This window comes from Ovis canadensis, chromosome 11 (assembly GCF_042477335.2).
Source record: "Ovis canadensis isolate MfBH-ARS-UI-01 breed Bighorn chromosome 11, ARS-UI_OviCan_v2, whole genome shotgun sequence".
NCBI lineage: Eukaryota > Metazoa > Chordata > Mammalia > Artiodactyla > Bovidae > Ovis > Ovis canadensis.
In genome coordinates this window covers 46,233,071-46,239,811 of record NC_091255.1, presented here as the reverse complement: position 1 = coordinate 46,239,811, position 6,741 = coordinate 46,233,071, and the positions used below count along the sequence as shown (strand labels likewise).

The 6,741-nt window shown below is 38.6% G+C and overlaps 1 non-coding gene across 1 annotated transcript; it reads right to left on the bottom strand.

Moving 5' to 3' along the window:
* Nucleotides 1-1,807: 1,807 nt before the first annotated feature.
* Nucleotides 1,808-1,880, bottom strand: TRNAE-CUC (transfer RNA glutamic acid (anticodon CUC)). Its single transcript has one exon. It is a non-coding gene; the product is annotated as a tRNA-Glu (tRNA).
* Nucleotides 1,881-6,741: the final 4,861 nt, after the last annotated feature.

Below are 6,741 nucleotides of genomic sequence, written 5' to 3'. Positions count from 1 at the left end.
CATTCAGGGGGAACATAGATGTTAAATTTAGAAGTGAACATTTAATTACAGAGTCACATAAAGTGCTTGAAAAAAGAACAAGCCAGGCTCTGTGGTAGAGAATTTGGAAGAAATTCATGGAAGTTGTCTGTAAGGTTCACAGAAATTGTCTTATAACGCCATGATATTGCAACTAAGACCCGAAAGACAGGTAAAGAGTTATCAGGTAGAAGCACAGAAGACAAGGGTGTTCCTGGCAACTCTCTTCTCATCTCCACCATCCTGTGTGCGGCTGAATTTGCTCCTCGTCATTGCTTTTCACAAGACTTTCAGGGTCAAGTGATTCCTGGTCATGAAACAAAAGAATCATCAATCCATTCTTCAATGGATTCTAATGAAAAGGGTAATAAAATCAGGTCCAACTCCAAGAGAAGACACAGGAGAAGAACAAGGCTGGCTCTATGAGGAACCTCGCCTATGAAGTGGCACTCGGTGTCAAGGTTACTTGCCTTTTACCATATCACTCTGAGAACATCACTACTGTCTGAGCAGTTGGCTATGTTTCCCTGGATGATGATTTTTCTCTTTCTGTTGGTGTTTCTTCTTCGCTAGTGTGTTGGTTTAGTAATAAATCTAGGAATTGGTGGGAAAAAAAAATGTTCCTAGCAGAGACAGTAGTGCAAAGATCCTGAGGTAGTGTATAGGGCTAATTAAAGACAAATTTTCTATAAATCTGAAGCTATTTTTATAACAGGCTATTTGTATAGATTAAAGAGATTCAGGTTCATAGAAAGTGGGACTTTTTTTCCTTCAGTATTTTTTGTTAGCTTTACGGAAGTATACTTTATATATAATAAAATTTACCAGTTTAAAGTTTATAATCCAATGATTTTTAATAATCGTTTATAGTCCTGTAACTATTTCTATCCCCACAAAAATTTCCTGATGTCCTTTTGTAGTCAGTCTGCTTCCCACCCATCCCAAAGCCACTGTTGAACTATAATCTTGTCACTGTTAACTTGATCTTTGTAGACTTTCATCTAAGTGTAATTATTCAGAAAGTAGTATTTTTCTCCAGCTTCTGTCATTTAGCATGCTAACTTTGAGATTTTTTTTTTCATATTGTATGTTTCAGTAATTGGTTTCCTTTTCAGGCTGAGTGTATTTATCCCTTTTTATAGGCATACAACATTTATTTATCAGTTTACTAAATGTTGGACATTGGGATTGTTTCCAGTTTGGCGCTGTTATAAACGAAGTTGCCGTAAACATTAACTACAAATCTTCACGTGGATAGATGTCTTCTCTTAGTGAAATCCCTAGGAGTGGGATTACTGGGTTATATAGTTGGTATATATTTCACTTGTATTCTGTGACCTTGTTAATATCTCTTATTTGCTATAGTGGGAGTCTTTAAAGCAGATTTCTTAGGATTTTCAACATAGATGATCTGTAAATAAAGACAGTTTTATTTGTTTCCAATCTATATGCTTCTTATTTCTCTTGCCTATTTCACTGTGTAGGACCAGCAATTCAGTGTTAGTGGTGAGAGCAGATAACCTTGTCTTGCCCTGATCTCATGGAGAAGCATTCATTCTTTCAGTATTAGGTATGCTAACAGGTCAAATTGAGGAATTTCCCTTTTGTTCCTAGTTTGCTGAGAGTTTTTGTCAAGAATGGATGGTAAATTTCATTAAGTAGTTTTTATATCTCTATTTTTTAGTTTTTTGATATTGTGAATTGAATTACATTGGGCTGTGTGTGTGTGTGTGTGTGCGCGCGCGCGCGTGCATGTGTGTGCCACACTATGCGGCTTGTGGGACTTAAGTTCCCAGACCAGGGATTGAACCTGGGCCCTCAGCAGTGAGAGTTTGGAGTCCTAACCACTGGACCACCAAGGAATTCCCTATATTTATTTTTCAAATGTTAAACTAACTTTGCATTTTCAGGATGAACCCCCCCTTGATTTTGGTATATCAGCCTTTTTATTTACTATTGCATTCAATTTGCTTAAATGTTAAGCCTTTTTATATCTAAGTTCATGAAGATTATTGATTTGAGGTTTTGTTTGTCTGTTTGATTTGGTTTTTAATTTTTTTGTCATTTGGGTATCAGGGTAATGCTGGACTCATAAAATAAGTTGGAAGAATTGCCTCCTCTTGTATTTCCTAGAAATGTTTGTGTAGAATTGTGTAAATACTCTTTCCAAAATGTTTGGTAGAATTCACCACTGAGGCCATCTAGACCTGTAGTTTTCTTTGTGGGATTTTTTTTTTTTAAGTTCCATTACAAGTTATAAGTTCCATTTCTTTATGAACATAAGACTATTCAGGTTATATATTCCTTCTTGAGCAAGCTTTGAAAGTTTGTGTCTTTTAGGGAATTTTAAAGGAATTCTATATTGTTGAGTTGGTTCTAATATTCTCAGAGGGTGAGATGGTTGGATGGCTTCACTCAGTGGGCATGAGTTTGAGCAAACTCCAGGAGACAATGAAGAACAGGGAAGCCTGGCATGCTGCAGTTCATGGAGTTGCAAAGAGTCAGACATGACATAGCAACTGAACAACAATATTCCCTAATGTTCTTTGACTGTCTCTAGGATCTGTAGATGTTTCCTCATTCATTTCCAATCATGGTAATTTACGTCATCTCAGGGTTTTTTTTTTTTTTCTCTTTTCCTAACCAGTCTGTCTACTGCCTAGAGGTTGATCAGTTACATTAATCTATTTTAAAAGTGTTTGGTTTCATTGATTTTTCTCTATTGTTTATGTATGTGTGTGTGCTCAGTCGTGTCTGACTGTGACCCCATGGACTGTAGCCTGCCAGGCTCCTCTGTCCATGGAATTTTTCAGGCAAGAATACTGGATCAGGTTGCCATTTCCTACTCCAGGGAATCTTCCCAACCCAGAGATGGAATTAGAATCTCTTGCGTCTCCTGCACTGACAAGTGGATTCTTTACCACTAGCAACACCTGGGAAGCCCTTCTATAGTTTATACATTTTCTTTCATTGATTTCCACTCTCTATTATTTCCTTACTTATTATTTCTTACTACGGGTTTAATTTGTTCTTCTATTTTTTTCTAATTTCTGAGGTACAAGTTTAGAGTATTGCTGTCAGACCTTTCTTCTTCCTTTTAAAAATAATTTATAATTTATTTATATTTATTTTTGGCTGTGCTGGGTCTTCGTTACTGCGTGTGGGCTTTTCTCCAGTTGCAGCGCGCAGGGGTTACTCTTTCTTGATGGTTTCATTGTGATGGTTTCTCTTGTTGTGGAGCAGACTCTAGTGCGTGAGCTTCAGTAATTGTAGCATGTGGGCTCAGGAGTTGCGGCACACAGGCTTAGTTACTCCCCAGAATGTAGGATCTTCCTAGACCAGGGATTGAACCTGTGTCCCCTGAGTTGGCATGCAGATTCTTAACCACAGGACCACCAGGGAAGTCCAGGACCTTTCATCTTTTCTAAGGTAAGAATTTAATGCTATTATTTTCCTGTAAGCACTGCCTTAACTACATTTACTGCATTATGATAAATTACACTATTAAATTTTGTTCAGGTCAAGATATTTTCTAATTTCCTTTGTGATTTCTCATAAGATCTGTGAGTTATGCTTAATTTCCAGAAATTTTGATGAGTTGTCATCTCTATTGTTGCTGATTTTTGGTTTAATTCTGTTTTGGTCAGAGGACATACTTCGGAAGTTTGAATCCTTTTAAACATATTAAGAATTACTTTTTTGGTCAGATTATGAGCCAATAATCATATGACAAGAGGACCAAGCCATTATCATACCTGGACCCTCTTAAAATTCACCCCCAATGTTTGACTCCTAACTAAACTGTGTCATTTCATTTAATTAAATTTGAACTTAAGTCAGTCCTTATGGTGCTCTATGAGGCTTACAATCAGAAGCCAGTAATGGAGGTGAAAGTTCTATTGAATGCCTTGTCCAAGAGTTCAGTCCTGTGTATTTTTAGAAGTGAAATGAATGTCTTGGTCATTCTCACTGTCAGGAACTCTGAAGGGGATAAAGAGTATCTTGGTGAGGCCTTGTATTGTGGCTCTAGTATGTACAGTGACATGTCTGACTTTGATTTGTTTTGAGGCATTTGTGAAGCCAGAACATTCCCAGAGTTCTTTATCCCAAAAGAGGTGACCTTGAGTAAAGAGTTGTTGCCACCATTGGTTGGACCAAATGGCTAGACCACTGACTATGGCCTAAATGTCTGGAAAAATGTGCAGAAAGGACCAATTGGTGGCTGAGACATCCTTTATTGCTAAGAGAACTGCCAACATTTGGCAAATTGGGTGGACCCTCAGGTTCTATCCTTTATCAGAGATGTCTGGTAAGGAATGGAGGCAAAGAGAGAAAGCAGACTTCATCAGGGGTGATCGTGGCACTGTCATCCTTCAAGCATATGAACTGTTCACTCAACAGATCCTCAGGGGCTTCCCAAGTGACCAAGGATGTGGGGGAGGGATGATCTCCAACACTGTGGTGGCCACCCTCCTTCAGGAGGGATTTGCTGCAGGACCAGGTTTGGCTCTGTCTTCTAGATACCATTTTCATTTTATCTAGGCGACATCAACAACCATGCCAAGTTTGTGGGTGATTCATTATGTACCGATAGATAGCTAGACTAGACTTGAAGCAGTTGATCAAATGTACAGCTCAATATATGATCGATGATTGTAATAGTGTAACTCTAGAAGGCAATGGCACCCCACTCCAGTACGCTTGCCTGGAAAATCCCATGGACGGAGGAGCCTGGTAGGCCACAGTCCATGGGGTCATGAAGAGTCGGACACGACTGAGCTTCTTCATTTTCACTTTCATGCATTGGAGAAGGAAATGGCAACCCACTCCAGTGTTCTCACCTGGAGAATCCCAGGGATGGGGGAGCCTGGTGGGCTGCCATCTATGGGATCACATAGAGTCGGACATGACTGAAGCAACTTAGCAGCAACTTAGCAGCAATAGATAGCTAGAAGAAATAAGGGCCAATGTTTATTGAGTACTAAGCACTACACCATTTAGACTCTTTTATGGCTGTGATTTTTTTTCTATTTTTAAATTCACTTTGCTTCTGTGATCCAGGAAAAGGTCAGGCATTCTCTGCTTAGAGTGGTGAAGGGCAAGGTCTTTGTAGACAGACAGACAGAACAAAGCTTAACTCTTGGCTCTGCCTACATTCACTGTCTTAACTTAGGCACCTTCATCTTTCCTTAACTTGGAAACTCAGCTGATAAGTCTTTGAGACAAGTGCATAAGAAAATATATGGAAGTAGTTTAACATAGTGGCTGTTATGTAGTGAGACTTCAGTTAAGTGTTAATGATAATTTTACTACCCAATTTGCATCTCAGCTGTTCACTTGCTGTGGACCAGCCTGAACCTCAGTTTCTTCCTCTACTATGTGAGGATAATAATAAGCATCTCAGAGTTGTTTTGAGATCTAACCCAGTGTCTCACACTACAACACATTTACTCTCAGTGTAACAGAGCAGTACAAACGACAAAGACCCACCTCCAAAGGCATTGTCATGGGACCGCCAACACTCTGGAACGCAAACATTTCTGTAATGTAGCAGCTCCTACAATACAGCTCAACACACATTCTTGTCTATGCAGTTCATCTGCGTCCCAGACATCATGCTTGTGATCTCAGCCCTGCATGCTGGGTCGGGGGTGGTGTTTCTTTTGCATAACATAGTGGTTGAAAGCTTGCTGTCCTGGAGTCAAATCCTAGGTCTTCCTCTTATTAGCTGTGTGAACTAAGATAAGTTATTTAACTTCTCCAGAAGTCAAATACAAATTAAGGCTAGTTAATGTCTGTCATTTCTCAATGTAACTCCAACCTCTGAGGTTTAGAGGAAAAAACAATATGGGATAAGCAAATTAGATTTTTTTAAAAAAACTTACTGTTTTAATCACAGGTTCTGTCCCAAAAAGAAATCTCAATTCTTGGCTCCAAAAAAGGGAGAGGGATCGGTATAGCATGAAGAATTTAATTTAGACCTGAGATGACATTCTCGGCAGCATGGGTCACTCAAAGAAAAGTAATGACTAAGAGGAAGGAAAAGAGGCGGAAGTCACATTAGTAGGATCTCAAAACAAAAGGCAGCTTCACCGAGACGAAATGATTTGACTGTAGTCTTGGGCAGGCAGAAAAGATAGCTAGATCAGTGGTTTCCAAATGTTTTTGATCAGTCCTGTAGGTATATATTATATATGTATATATATATAGTACATAAAGTACAATTCTCTTAAGTAAATAGGAGAAATTTGACTAGAATTATCTTTGGATTGCCTGGAGTTATTGCTTCTCTTTGACAGTAAACCGAAAAATGAAGTATGGTTATGAAGTATATTTATAGTGTGTGAGTGTTGATACATATTATGTGTATAACACAGCGAGAGAGAAAGAGAGGATATGTGCTGGGTCTTTGTGTCGTCTAATGTTTAACTGATCTATTGTATTTCAGTTTTTAAAGTGCTGGTCACAATCCACTAAATGTTTTACACCTCTCATCCATGAGCCATGACTCACAATTTGAAAACCCGAGACTAGGTGATTTCTTTCTATCCATTTTAATATGAGCCCAAGAGAGGCTTATTCTCACTCCATACTTGATGTTTCAACGTAAATCTTTTGGATTTACATAAAGTACAATTCTCTCAAGTAAACAGGAGAAATTTGACTAGAATTATTTTCGGATTGCCTGGGGTTATCGCTTCTCTTTGACAGTAAACCAAAAAA